Here is a 14,098-nt window from a genome sequence, read left to right on the forward strand (position 1 = left end):
GACTCGGGGAGAGGGGAGGGCCCTTTGCTCCACGCTAACCCATCCCTCCCTCACCTCCACCTGGAGATTCAACTCCCCAGGTGACCCCAAGCTTGGCCTCCTCTTCTCTGTGTCTCAATTTCCCCGATTCTTTCCAGCTTTGGAATTCTAGGGGGAAAATTCCAGAAGGACAGCAGCTGGAGGCCTCTTAGGGCTCAGATCTGTTCTTGTACTTCCTTAGCTTAAAACCCTCAACTGTTTCCTTCCTGTTAAAATTTGAACTCTTTGGCTCACTCAAAGGGACCTTCCAGGTGTGTCACGGTTTAACTGTCAGCTTTTCCCACACTTAGAGGGATATAAAATAATGGTGCATCTTACAATCAGTGGTGTCTTATATTACATGAAATACGGCAACGCCAATCAATCTGACCAGTCCCATTAGCTCATTTAATCCCAGCAACAACCCTAGGTGGTACTTGCTATTATTATCCCGTTTTACAGAGAGGCTCAGAGAAGCTAACGCCCCACCTAAGGCCACACAGCTGGGCTGCCCATGCAGTCCACCCCAGGGAACCTAGGGTCAGGCGCCCTCTTGGGGGACGTGATGTTTTCACCGGGCCTTGATGAATCCTACAGTTCCTTGCTGGAGGAGCGGTAGCAGAGGCGGCATTTGGGATGGAGACATCTCCTGATCAAAGGACAGAGGCAGGATCGTGGGAGACATTTAGGGAACGGGGAGGCTGTAGGCGGGCTGGCATGTGAAGGGATGGCTGGAGTCCTAATCACAAGAGGCGTTAGGTCCACATTATGCTGGGCCTTGAATGCCAGTGCGAGAAAGAGATTGTTGGGGGAAGCCATGGGGAGCCACTGAAGGCTGTAGAGCAGGGGCATGGCAAGGCTGGAGCATCGTCTTAGTGGCTCCTATGTTTTCGGGCTAAAAGCAAGCTCCTTTTGCTGGCAGGCAAGGCCCTTCCAGATGGGGTCCCGCTGTCCTTGGCAGGTCCCTGGCAAGCTCCCCCCCAATACTGGTGCTTCCTTGGTCCCTGAGCCCACAGACTTCCTCCTCCCGCAGGTCAGCCCGGTCCCTCTCATCGTCCCCTGCTCCAGCATCACCTCCCGGGGGATCCCTCCCTCACTGCCCAGTCAACACGGACCCCGTCCTCCCCCGCCCCTTCCCCTCCCACCGTCCCCAGTCTTACCACTGACCATCCTGGAAGGGTCCTGTCTGTCTTTACTGTCTGCCAGACCCCGCCGAGTGGAAGTTCTAGCAGCCTGGGCCCCTCTCTGTCCTTCTGTCGCCGCGGCAGGGTCTAGAAGGAATGACTCAGCCAATGATGAAGGCTTGAATTTACTCCACCGGCAAGGGCCCGTCTGTGTCTATTGTGTGAGCACTCAGGTGGCACCTGGCCTGGGTACAGATGGGCGTGGAGGTCCCACCAGCCCTTTTCTCCCCATGCCCCACCCCACCTGGTTCCTGCTGCGACAGCCCATGAGGAGCCTGGGGTTAGATGTCAGCTGGTCTGGTGGGGCCCCAGCCAGGCACTGACCCGGCGGGCTGGATGGGCTGGGCCCCCAGCTGGTGTGCCGGGTGTTTTGCATCTGTGGTCCCTCTGGTCCCCCAGCTCACAGGTGAGGGAACAGAGGCCCAGAGGGGAATTGGCTGAGCTTTTACTAAGGTCCCAGCACGGGCTGAGGCTTTTCTCTGCCTGGCCCTCGCAACCTTGTGCTACAGCAATGGTTGGGTTTGCGGAAAAGGCCCGGGTTCCTGATGAGGACGATCAACGGGGTCTCGGCTAGCCCTCAGCCGCAGAGTCGGGACGGCAGGCAGGTGGGCGCCCGCTGCAGCCAGGTCCCACGGGTTTATGCTCCCTGGGCCCAGGTGCAACCCCGGGCGAGTCCCCACACCTTCACCAGCGCAGTCTGTAAACCAGCGGGTGCCGGCGTGAGGCTGGCTCGGGGCTGAGGCTCGCCTGCCGCACTCAGCAGAGGGCTGGGCTGAGGCTGACGTCATCATGGTCCACTGTCACCTCATCATCGGACCCACAGAGGAACTGACTCCAAATAGGGGGGCTCCTTCTGAGGGTGTCCGAGTCTGGAGCTGCCACCCCTTACATGGAAGGGGCAGGGACACAGGCCACTTGGTGCGGGGGGCACGTGCCCTTTGAATCAATGGGAAATGACTTGCCCCTTCTCCCACCCACCTCAAGAGCCAGGTACCCACATGAAAAGGGCTCGAGTAGGTGAGCGCCTGCCTTTGTCATCCGCTGCCATTAGGGCCGGAACTTCTCATGGGAAAAGTAACGCTTTGGCTGCATGAAAGGCAGGGGGGCGCTGCGCGGCCTGGCGGTTCCAGGGGCGACCGACCTGGAGCCGTTTGAAGTCCACCCGTTATCTGCCACTGGGGCTGTTTGGCTTCTGCCGGGGCATAAACAGGGTGATTGAAGTGGGCGGCTGTGTCTTTCCGGACGACAAAAGTCCCCTCGTTAATTGCCACATCAAATGATCGGGAACCCCCCAGTGGAAGCCCTCAAATTACCGTGAACACACACTGCAGCCCGAAGGCCGCAGCAGTGCCCCAACCCCGGCCGCGGCCCTGCTCCCCCCAGATTAGGTTACTTGCGCAGGCGGAGGTACAGGAAGGTCCCTGTGGATTTGTTCTGCTTCACTGCCAGCCCGCTATGCCAGCCCCCGGCCCAGCCGCAGCCCCCATTGTCTCCAGCCGCCCAGCCAGCACGCGGCCCGCCCTGCACAAAGCCCCAGGCCGCGGAGGGGAGGTCCCCTCCCGCGGTCACGCCCTGGTGACGGGGTGCCAGCTCCCAGACCAGCCCCACTCCGGCCGCAAAGGGGCCGTCAGTCTCGGCACCTTCAAAGGGGCCATCACGGAGCTGAAGGGACACCAAAGCCGCAGCAGCGTCAGCCGGCCACCCCTCTGGGCTCTTTGCTGTGCCTGACTGGTGGGGGCAGGGAGCCTGGGCGGCCAGTGGTCAGTCCCCTTCGCCGTCCTATTCCACACTGGGAACAGGCACCCAGTGGGTCTGGCCCCTTATCTATCCTGGGGACACTCCAGGCACCAGACTTCAGAACCCATCACGCCAACACCTCGTCCAGCCCTTTCAGGAGGGACAGGATCATCACCTCCATTTTACAGATGGGAAGACTGAGGCACAGGAAGCTCAAGTGTTTTGATCCAGGACATGCTCCTCATCTGTGCTCTGTGGTTGCTCACAGGCTGGTAAGGGAGAGACCCTAGTCACCCAGTGGTGATAACTAACTCTGACTTACCAATGTCCACACAACAGGGTGCGTGGCAACCACTTATGAGGGGCACATACAGCTCCTGGGGGGCCTGGCTGGCGACGGTCCCTGTCCCAGGCTGCCCACCTCTTCAGGCCTAGTACTGATTTCCATTTACTTAGCGCTGACGTCCCCTTGGGTAGCTTGGGTAGCTTCCTCCACTCCTGGGATCCCAACACCTGCCTCAGCCGTCACGCATCAGCTCAGTCTGGGGTGGAGGCGGGGAGACGAGCTAACTACAGAAATGGGAGAGATAAGAGCCCGGAGGAGAGGACACAAAATCGAAAGCAGTCTGTCCTGATGGAAGGAAAGGGCATTCGCCAGGTGAGGGTGGGTGGGCAGGACCGCTCTAAACCACGGAGCACACATGTGCCAAGGTCCTGCGGCAGCAGAGTGTGGCCCGTAGCTGTGCCCGGGGATGGGGGAGGGCTGTGAGCTGAGTACCGAAGGCCACGGGGCAGGATGCCGAGGGCCTGTGGGTCCACTGTGCTAAGGATGTCCCTCTCAGAGTGATGGGATGTTATGTGGGCTTGGTGGCTGCAGGAGTGATAGATCAGGACCAGCTTTCAAAAGTGACCCCTCTGCTCTGCTGTGCTGTGAGCCCAGCTCTCGGCTTCTCTCAGGAAGCCCCAGTGTGTGTGTGCTGAGTACCCACTGTGCGTGAGGAGAGGTGGCCCACAGGTCCAGGAAGGAGGGGAACTCACAGGACGGTCCCTGCATTCCTGCAGGAGCTGGTGTGGATAAGCGCTACAAAGACGATTCTCTTGTCTGGGACAGACACCAGATCTCCTGCATCAGACAGAGCTGAACGCAGCTGGTTCTGGGGGGTGGGATGTGGACCCTAAGGCTTTCCCATGGCAGGAGACCAGGCAGAGGTTCTAGTGCATCCTGCCGTCAGCTGGGGTTGCGCCACGGGGCATCAGGGCAGCCAGGACAAGACGGTCTGCGCAGACTCTGACACACAGTGGTTCTCACCAAGCAGGAGCCCTCGGAGCCTTGGATGAGCTGCTTCCTTTCCCTGAGTCTTCCTCTTGTAAGGGCGTGGTTGCACGTCACTATTTAAAAGCGTTCTTTGGCAGGACCTCCTGTTTCCCAAATGAAATGGAGCATTTGCAGACAAAGCAGAGCAAACCAGAGGTGCGCTGGGGACAGCAGCAGGGACCGGATGGTCCCTGGCTCTCTTGTCCCCTCCTTCTCCGTGCTCCCCAGCCGGGTATGCAAGAGGCACAGACAGTCCTTGGGGCTCTGACGGCCCAGGACTCTGCCGGGAAGCAGGTCAGCACTGGACAGAGCACCGCCCCAACGTCCACAGCCTGGGTTCCCGCCTCACTCGCTCTGCGACGTGGCCGAGGAAATAACACCCAGGTCTCCCGGGCAGTCGTGCCCCAAGGCGCTGACCACTGCCCAGCACCGCTTGCCCAGACATTTCTCCATGAAAAAAACCAACAGCAACTTTCTCTTGTCCAAACTTCTCCAAATGACATCTGCCTGATCTTGCCACTGTGTTTGCATTGGAAAGAAGAATGAGCATCTTTTCAAGTGCTTATTGGCCATGCGGATGTCTTCTTGGGAGAAATGTCTATTCAAGTCCTCTTGCGTGTTGTTCTTTTTGTTGTCGAATGGTAAGAGTTCTTTATATATTCTGGATATTTAATAACTTTAACAAGGGCCTTGCATTGTCACTTTGCCAACAGCCCCGGAGTCAGGCCAGGTGGTGGGGCTGTGTAGTGGTTTTGCAGGTGGCTTGGCTGGGCCCTGGCTGGCGTGGGCTGGGTGGGAAAGCACTGGCGGGTGACCCTGGTCCTGTCCAGCAGCAGCGGGGGTGTGGCAGGGACACTCTCTGGGTGTTTCAGTTTTCTCATCTGCAACAGCAGACATAATAACAGAATCCATCTCGCAGCGCTGTTTCATAGAATAAATGACTTCATGGACATAAAGCAGGCAGTGGAGAGCCTAGCACATAGTGCGTGCTCAATTAACGTTCAGTATATTACTATATAAACTGTACAGCACTCAGTGCTCTATCATCAAAGGAATGTCCACTAAAGTATAATTTTTGCCTTCCCAAATGTCCTAAACTTTAAAAAAAAATCACATTACCCAGGATTATCAAGGCACCAGGGAAACAGTTCTTTTCATGAAGCAAAATAAAGTTTTCTTTTTTAAAATCTCCTTAAAATATTTAAGTGGCCGCTTAAAGCAAAGATAATTATAGATTATTCTGGGTGGGGGGGGGGTCACAACGTATGTAAAAGTAAATGTATGAAAACCAGAACACAAGAGCTGGGGGAGGGATATTGTAGTTAGTTTCTTACTCTGCATAAAACTGTGTATGATGCGATGGTAAGTGGGGATACACAGACTTCAAAGCGAGCGCTAAACAAGCAAACAAAAAGAAAACAAAGAGGTAAAGCTAGTAAGCAGATGGAGAAGGAAGAAGAAAGGGGAGACAGAGAACAGAGACAGAAAAAACCAGCAAGGCATCCATCAGCCCAACCATCTCAGGGACCACACTGAATATAAATGGTCTAAACGCTCCGGAATAAAAGGCAGAAATGGTCCAATTGGGTACACGAGTGAGACCCGACCATTCGCTGTGCACAGGTCATCCAGTTTAAAGGTGAAGACAGAGACACGAAAACAAGGATGGAAAGTTATCTGCGGGGTTCCATCTATCTGGACCCCTCACGCCACCTGGACCCGGGTCCCTGCCTATAAGGATCGCTTCGAACACACGTTGACACACACCACGGGGCTCCCCTGTCTGCGTGACGCTACACTTTGACAAACCCACAGGAAATACAACGCAAGGAGTGAACCCTAGTAGACCATGGGCTTTAGCCGATACTACTGTATCAGTCTGGGTTCATCAATTGTAACAAACGGTGTCCCACTAATGCAAGATGTTAATAACAGGGGGGCCTGGGGGGTATAGAACGCTACATACTATCAGCTCTATTGTTCTGTAAATCTCAAACTGCACTAAAAATAATAGTCTATTAATTATTGAAAAGCAAACAAATCAACTGAAAAAGATGGTGCACAGCATGGAAGAAGCGGAAAGGGGCCGGAGCTTGACCTGGGAAGCGGGGAGCCCTGGGGCTGCAGCTGCTGGCTTTCTGATTCCCAGCCAAGGGCACCTGGGCTACTTGCGCACTTCACATCACTTCATGGCATTGATTATCACAGCTCCTCCCCATTTACAAGTAGCTTATCAATAAACATCTTGTGGGCGCTTTGCTGGGGTGCCTGAAGCTGCTGCGGTGGCTGGAGGAGCTTCCAGAACCTTCCAGCCTGGACTGTGGCTCAGGAAGGCACACCTCAGCATGGCCGTGCCCGCGTGGGTTCGGAGGCCCAGCTGGATAGGCCGTAAGAGTGGTCTCTGCTAGCCAACGTGGGGGATGCAGGCCCCGCCCCAGTCTGGGTGGTCAGCCACTCCGGGTCCCGTCTCACCCTGCCCTGCTCTCCAGCCCCTGGCAGCCAGGAGGCAAGAGGTTGGAAACAAGCCTTTGATGCTGTGTGAGGCTGGGCCAGTGACTCAGCCTCTCTGTGCTCAGGTCTGATTTCAAAGGTGGCCCCTAGATCATAGGGTTAAGGAGGAAGGGTGTGATCAACACGTCTCCAGAAGTGAATAATAAGAGGTGTCTTTTTTCTTGGCAGCTCATGTGCCCTGGTTGTGGGGTCGGGGGAGGGGCAGGGAGGACCACCCCTCACCCCACCACCAGGCAGAAACATCAGGAGATGAGAACAAAGTGTTCCTAGCTGTATAGTTTGCCAGGGCTGCCATAACAAAGCACTGCAGAGTGGGAGGCCTAAACGGCAGGCATTCACTGTCTCCAGTCCTGGAGGCTGGAATCCCAGACCCAGGTGTGGGCAGGGCTGGTTCCTCCCGAGGCCTCTCTCCTTGGCGTGTAGACAACCATCTTCTCCCTGTGTCCTCACGGGGTCATCCCTCTGTGCGTGTCTGTGTCCTGACCTCCTCTTCTTATAAGGACCCCAGTCCTATGGGATTAGGGCCTCACCCTAGTGACCTCATTTTACCTTATTTGCTCCTTTAAAGACCCATCTCCAAATACAGCCACATTCTGAGGTGCTGGGGGTCAGGACTTCAACACAGGAATTTGGGGTGGGGGGAGACACAGTTCAGCCCATGACGCCAGCAAATTCCTAAAATACACCCATGAACCTGGCCCCAAAAGGGAGGATGGCAGCCAGCCACTGAGATGTGAGCCCAGCTTGGGTAAGGGATAGGGGGCTCCTGTAAGGCTGCATCCTGGGTTGCGGGTGAGAGCACTGCAGAGATGAAAGAGGAATGCATTCTGAGTCCGGGGTCTGGCTCTGGCCCTGCCAGGTCACCACGTGTGCTTTTCTGCCCCTGTGTCCATCTGCCCCTGCTCTCTGCCTCTCTGTCCACATCTGTAGAATGGGCAAACGTTTATTCAGGCCTCACTGCGTTTTTGTAAAGGTGCAGTGGGCTCAGGACAGCCAATCAGACCCCGAACACCAAGAGAAGGTGAGATGCTTAATATTAATTAGATCTGGGAAAGGCAGATGGGCCAGGTGGTCATCACGGACAAGCGTGTCCCCTCCCCGACCTCCGTCTCTCCGTGACAGTTCTGAGACAGAGCCATCTGGGGTGTCTAGAGAGCAGACAGTGGGGTTGGACCCGGCTCAGGGCTCCACGTACCTAATGCCACCCTGCGAGCTTCGCACTCTACCTTGCTTTGCACTACCTTGTGGAGGAGGCCCCATTTCACAGATCGGACAGCCGAGGCTCAGGGGTCACCGGGCTGCTGGCAGGTGGTGAGGGGGTTTCCTGAGTACAGGCACCCACTTCCAGTGTGATTTGCCAGGGAGATTCTGGAGGGGAGGGAGGTCTGCTCCCAAGGGATCCCATGGTGTCAGGGGTCCCCTGGCACCCGGGGAGCAGTTCAAGGTTGACAGGCTGGCAGGTACAAGTGTGCACTTGTCTTCACGATGCCCGAGGAGAAGCAGGGCTCAGAGCCCTGGCGGGGGGTGTTTTATCTGCGAAGGGCTCCCGAAGCTGCAATCGGTCATTTTGCTCCAACTCCAGGGAACTCTGCGGTCCCTGCAGCTGTGTTCCAGCGGCCAGGAGGGGCTTTCATCCCGCAGAGGACTCCGGCTGCTTCGCCACCAGGCAATGGAAAAAACTTATTTTAGGAAAACGGGAATCCACCTACCACTTAGTGAGGAGTCCGGGCTAATCGTGAAGCTGTTCGCAGTTTCTTTCTTTAGCTATTTATTAAACTGGCTCAAACTGGAATTAATGGCTGGGCCAGCCTTGCTCGGCTCCTCATGTGTGTGTTTCCTGGGGGCCTCCACAGCCATTTCGGCCTGATTAAAGGCTCCGCCAACCCACTGCCTCCCTCGGACCCACAGCTCGAAGCAACAGGCCTGGGAATGCCTGGCCCATGGCTTGCAGGCCTGACTGCGGCTGGAGAGGCTGATTTTGCCTCAAAATCCATGCCCTGGGCCCCCACCGGCACTACACACGCTGCTCAGCTACTCCGTGAGCACCTGCCTTGGCCATGCGGTGAAAACACCCCGAGCCAGCTGGTCCCAGCACCCACCCGGGGGTCCTCCCAGCCCCGGACGCCCTCTGCATATCACCCCACTGTTGGCTTTGAGGCACTTTCCATGGTTTGAGATGGTCCCGTGTATCCATTTGCCTGCCCTTCCAGAATGTAGGGCCGGTCCAGGAAGCCAGGGCCTCTTCTCCCCACTTGCCCTGAGTCTCTAGATGCTAGAACATGGCTGGGTATACAGCTGGCGCTCAGTCAGTAGGCACTGAGTTTCTCACTCCTAGTTGGAAAGGGAAGGCGTCAGAGGCCAGCCCAGGGAGACTTCAGTCCTCAAGAGCAGCAGTCAGGGAAGATCAGAGATGCTGTTCAGGGCTGTCAGCCCAGCAGCCAGGTGGGTCCCCACCTGCCTGGGGCTGCAGCGGGGAGGACCCTAGATCCTCTGCCACGCTGCCCCTCACAAGGGACCCGGGCAGGGCTCAGGCAAGAGTGAGGGTGTCACCTCCTCACACCCGCCATGACGGTTGGAATCAAGAAGTCAGATGATAACAGGTGTCGGTGAGGATGGCTTGGGAAAAGCCTGAAAGTTCCCTATGGCCCTGCAATTCCATTCCTAGAAATGAAAACATAAGTCCACACGAAAACTTGCACTTGAACGCTCATAGCAGCATCGTTCAACACAGCCCCAAAGTAGAAACAACCCAGATGGCAATCAACCAATAGAAGGAGAAACAAAACAGAACACTATTCAGCCATAAAAGGGAAGGAAGCCCTGACACACGCTACAACATGGATGAACCTTGAAAACATTCTGCTAAACGAAAAAAGCCAGTCACAAAAGACCACGTAGTATAGGACTCCATTCATGTGAAAAGTCCAGACCAGGCAAGTCTGTAGACAGAAGGTGGATTAGTGGTTGCCCGGGGCTGGGAGGAGTGAGATTTAAGAGGGATGATAGCTAAAGTGTGTGGGGTTTCTTTTTCAGTTGATGAAAATGTTCTAAAATGAACTGTGCTGATAGTTGCACATAACTGTGAATGTACTAAAAACCACTGCGTTACACACTTTAAATGGGCGAATGGCATGGTATGTGAATTATATCTCAACAAGACTGAAAATACAAAAAGAAGGCGAGCCCTGTTCAGCCTGTGTGCTCCTGTGTATACGCAATCGAAATGCATGCACATGTACCCCAAAAGGCACGCACTAGAATGTTCTCTGCAGCTTTGGTTAGAAAAGCCCATGGAGAGGTGAGAGCATAGGTAACCCTGGTGTCTCCGTGCAGTGGCGTACCGTGGAGCTTTGAGAACTACACGTGGCCTGCAGCCCACCCAAGGATGGTCAGACAAATGTCAAGATAATGAAGCCAGACCCCAGAGCACAGACACCGGATGATTCCTTCATACAAAGCAAAAGCAGGCAAAACTCAGATCTGCTGATAGGACTCAGGAGCGGTTACCCTTGGGCCAAGGTGCTAGGTGCTAGGTACTGGCTGTGTCTTGATCAGGCTACTGGCTATGAAGGGCAAGTCACTGAGCTGTGAACTTTTCTGTGTGCGTATATCACATGCCAATAAAACTTTCTCAAAGTTAAGGTGAAAACCAAGCATGTGGGACCAGGGTGGTAGGCAGATTTGGGGGTCCGGCCTCCCACCCACCAGCTGAACTCAAGCCCCAGCTTTTCTGGCTGAATTTGGTTGCTTACGGTTTTTCTCACCTGTAGAGCATGGCTGATGACAGCATCTACCTGAGAGGGCTGTTCTGAGGACCAAGGGAGATGCTACAGTTAATAGTTGAGTCTGGTCCAACACAGGGCCTGGATCCCCTGGAGCCAGGTGAGCTGCTGCCCTTCTGACTCGGTCAGCTGGGCTCCCTCTCGGTTCCTGGAGAGGATACTAAGGGTCTCTCCCTTCCCGTAAATGTCCACGTCCTGATCCCGGGAACCTGGGAACTCGTTACCTTATGTTGCAGAGGTGAATTGCAGATGTGACGAAGTTAAGGATGAAGTTAAACTGAGGGGAGATTACCCTCGATTATCTGCATGGGCTCAGTGTCATCACAGGAGATCAGAGTCAGAGAAGGGGACATGACTGCAGAAGCAGAGGTCGGAATGATGAGGCCACCAGCCAAGGAATGCAGGCGGCCTCCAGGGGCTGGAAAAGGCAAGAGAAGAGACTCTGCCCTGAAGCACACGGCCCTGCTGATGCCTTGAATTTAGTCATCAAGCCCACTGGAGACCTCGACCTCCAGAGCTCTAAGAGAATCAGTTCGTGTTGTTTAGAAGACACCCAGTTTGTCACCATTGTCAGAATGGTCACAGGCAACCTGTGCGCTGGGCCTCTCCCATCTCACCTGTGTCTGACTGGGACATGCCCAGAGCCGGGCCCAGCACCCAGTCTCCTCATGGTGGGCCCTCGGGGGGCTGTGTAAACCGTAAAGCCCCACACTCGCCACACTGGCTGGGCCGGTGCCCTGGCTCCCCGCCCTGGTGGTGGAGGAGGGACCGGGGGAGACCCTCGGGCTGCCCCAGCCCAGAGCGTGTGCCCCTCCCGGCGACAGAGGAGGAAAAGCTGGGTCCCCGGCGGTCGGGTCCTACTGGGGCCCCCTTGGCCTGACAGGGAACAACAGGCCCCCAGGGCTCAGCCAGGACACCTGCAAACACCCCCCACCGTCGTGACTCCGCTCAACACACATTTGCGGGGCACCTCCTCTGCCCCAGGCTTGCTCGGAGGGTGGGGACACAGAGGGGAGCAAACCCCAGTGGGGTCTCTCCCCCAGCGAGCCCAGAGTCCAGCTGGGAGGACAGATGCTGATCGCATCCTGAAATCTGGGCTGTCAGGGACTTAGGAAGGGATGGCTGGGCAGGAAAATCTGGGAAGACCTACCTGGGGAGGTGATAATTGAACTGGGGAGGGCGTTCCTGGGATGACAGAGTGGGAGCCTTGTGAGCCGGGGGAGGGGGGATGGGGACGAGGCTAAGAGAGCACAGGCAGCCGGGATTCTGAGCCTGACAGAAGGCCCTGGAAGGCTATAAGCTGGGGGGTGGGGGGTGGGGCGGGCAGTGGGTGGGTGTTGTGGCCAGTCTGCTCTGGGGAAGACCACTCTGGTTGCCCCGTGGAGACCAGCTGAGGGCAGAGTGGCTCTGGCCAGGCCAGGCAAGGGAGCCTTGGTGCTAACCCAGGGACTGCCTTTCCCTGCAGGAGGCGGGGCCCACCAGCCCCACCTGGAGGCCTTCCCTGGGTCTGGGAGCCCGGCTGCATCCTGGGAGCTGGCTCCAGAGAGAACTGCCTCCCGCTGGCCCCGTGGGCTGGGGGCGGGGCCTGCAGGGAGAGGCAGATACCAGCAGTGGGGCTCCAAAAGGTGCCAACTCTGCAGCCCCCAGGGGCCCGGCCCCCCGGGTCCACCCGGCCCCGTCGTAAACCCATTGCAGCCCCTCCTCCGCCTGTTCGCTGACCTGCAGCCAGGTGCAAATTGGGCCCTGCCGGGGACAAAATGGCTTTGATGAACCAAATGGCGTTTTTTTGTTGAGGGGGGCATTGGAATGGCCCCAGGCACCCGGGCATGGTGTCCTTCGGGGACCCAAGCCCAAGAAGGGCAGGAAGGGTTTCTTTTATGAGCCCTCCCCTCCCCCGGCCCCAGCCCCCAGAGCAGCTGCCCCCATGACTGGGCAGGCCTCTTCCAACAGCAGGCGCCTCGGCTCGAAGGCCTGGCCCTTGCAGGGCCCAGAGATTAGGGTCTGCTGTCCCTGAGGATGGGGCTTCGAAAGAGGAGGAACAAGAATTCTCACAACGACTAAAGTGCTCTTAAACAAACAAACAAACAAACAAACAAAAACTCAAGCCAAAAATGATGGATCTCAAGACCTTTTCCAGGGTCTCAAGAGAAGCAAGGGAGGGACTTCCCTGGTGGTCCAGAGGTTAGGACTCTGCGCTTGCACTGCAAGGGGCCTGGGTTCGATCCCTGGTTGGGGAACTAAGATCCTGCAAGCTGCGCAGCCAAAAAAAGAAAGAAAAAAAAGAGAGAAGCAGGGAGGCAGAGGGTCCCAGGCCCTCCCAGAGTTGCCTGGCCCTGCAGCCCACCTCCCTGCCCTCTCGCAGAGTCCCAGCCCCATCAGAGATGCCTCATTTGTTCAGGGGGAGCCGAGCTGACCAAGTCCTTTCCCGGGCATCTTGGATGCCAAGACAAGGGCGGGCAGGATCGGTCCTTACCCGTTTCACAGATGGAGAAGCTGAGGCCAAGAAGATAGGACAACCGGGTCCTTCCCCGTCCTCTTCCCACTAGACATTGATCCCTCCCCATCTCAGGGGGTTCCCATCCATCCCGTGGTCGCTGCAGAAAGGGAGGTGGGCTACTTTGGGTCATTTTGAACTGAAACTCTGCCCCCCCAATCCAGGCACATCCTTGCTAACCTTAGCCTTCTACTGAGAACCCCCTTGCCTCTCCCACAGTCCATTCCCCAACGGCAGCTGGTGATCTTTCCAAACACAGTACACCACGGCCCTCCCACCACCCTCACCCTCGGTCTTCGGGGCCCACCTGACGGAGCTACTGCCCTTCCAGCTCCCAGGCAGTAAGCTCCTCCGGTTCACCCCGTCCGGCCAGCCTTGCCACCAGGAACTCACAGGCCAGGGCCACCCTGCTCTTGGATTGTGTGGTCATTGGCACGGGGTTCTGGAGGGAGGACCTCTGGCTTGCTCTGCAGCTAGACCCAGGAGTGCGAGCTGGGACAAAGCTGCTAATCTCTCAGCCTCCGCGGGGTCAGGCATGACGGCTGACCTCCCAGGCTCATCTCTACCGCTCATCTCGCACATTCCTTTGAAGACATACTGCCCCTGCCCAAGCATGAATGTGGGCAAGAGAGCCCATCCCTGCCCCTCCCCACTGAGCCAAGGCAGACTGGACCAAAACTCTGGCCTCCTGAGAGGGGAGAGAAATCGCTCATCACCGATCCATTCAAAGCTGACTTACTGAGCACCTACTATGCGCCAGGCACAGTTCAAAGTCTTGAGAATGCAGCTGTGAATTGGACAAAGCCCCTATGCTCCTGGATCAGGCAGTTCCTGAACTCCACTCAAGTCTGTTTAGCTCAACCACTAGCACCTTTAGTGATAACACTACAGGCCCGCTAGCAGGCCCATTCATTTTGCCCATTTTCACAGTTCAACAGAGGCATCAAGAGCATGGGCTTTGACGGCTGACTGACCTGGCTTCAAATACGGGCTCTCCACCGACAAGCCGAGTGACTGGGCAAATTATAAAAATCATCACCATAACAGCTGAAACAAG

At 56.5% G+C, this 14,098-nt stretch overlaps 1 long non-coding RNA gene across 4 annotated transcripts; it reads right to left on the reverse strand.

The window, feature by feature from the left end:
- Nucleotides 1-358: 358 nt before the first annotated feature.
- LOC309668192 lies at nucleotides 359-13,191 on the reverse strand. 4 transcript variants are annotated; one of them, XR_014268109.1, is made up of 7 exons: nucleotides 13,021-13,191; nucleotides 10,840-10,965; nucleotides 10,530-10,695; nucleotides 3,262-5,135; nucleotides 2,201-2,394; nucleotides 1,179-1,289; nucleotides 359-667 (listed from the first exon to the last, which is right to left on the reverse strand). It is a non-coding gene; the product is annotated as an uncharacterized lncRNA (long non-coding RNA). The 4 variants fall into 4 exon arrangements; XR_014268110.1 differs by having other exon boundaries at nucleotides 4,249-5,135; nucleotides 10,530-10,965; XR_014268111.1 differs by having other exon boundaries at nucleotides 3,978-5,135; nucleotides 10,530-10,965.
- Between the last annotated feature and the right edge of the window lie 907 nt (nucleotides 13,192-14,098).

The sequence above is a fragment of the Balaenoptera physalus genome (assembly GCF_965194825.1).
Source record: "Balaenoptera physalus genome assembly, chromosome: 10".
Classification (NCBI taxonomy): Eukaryota; Metazoa; Chordata; class Mammalia; order Artiodactyla; family Balaenopteridae; genus Balaenoptera; species Balaenoptera physalus.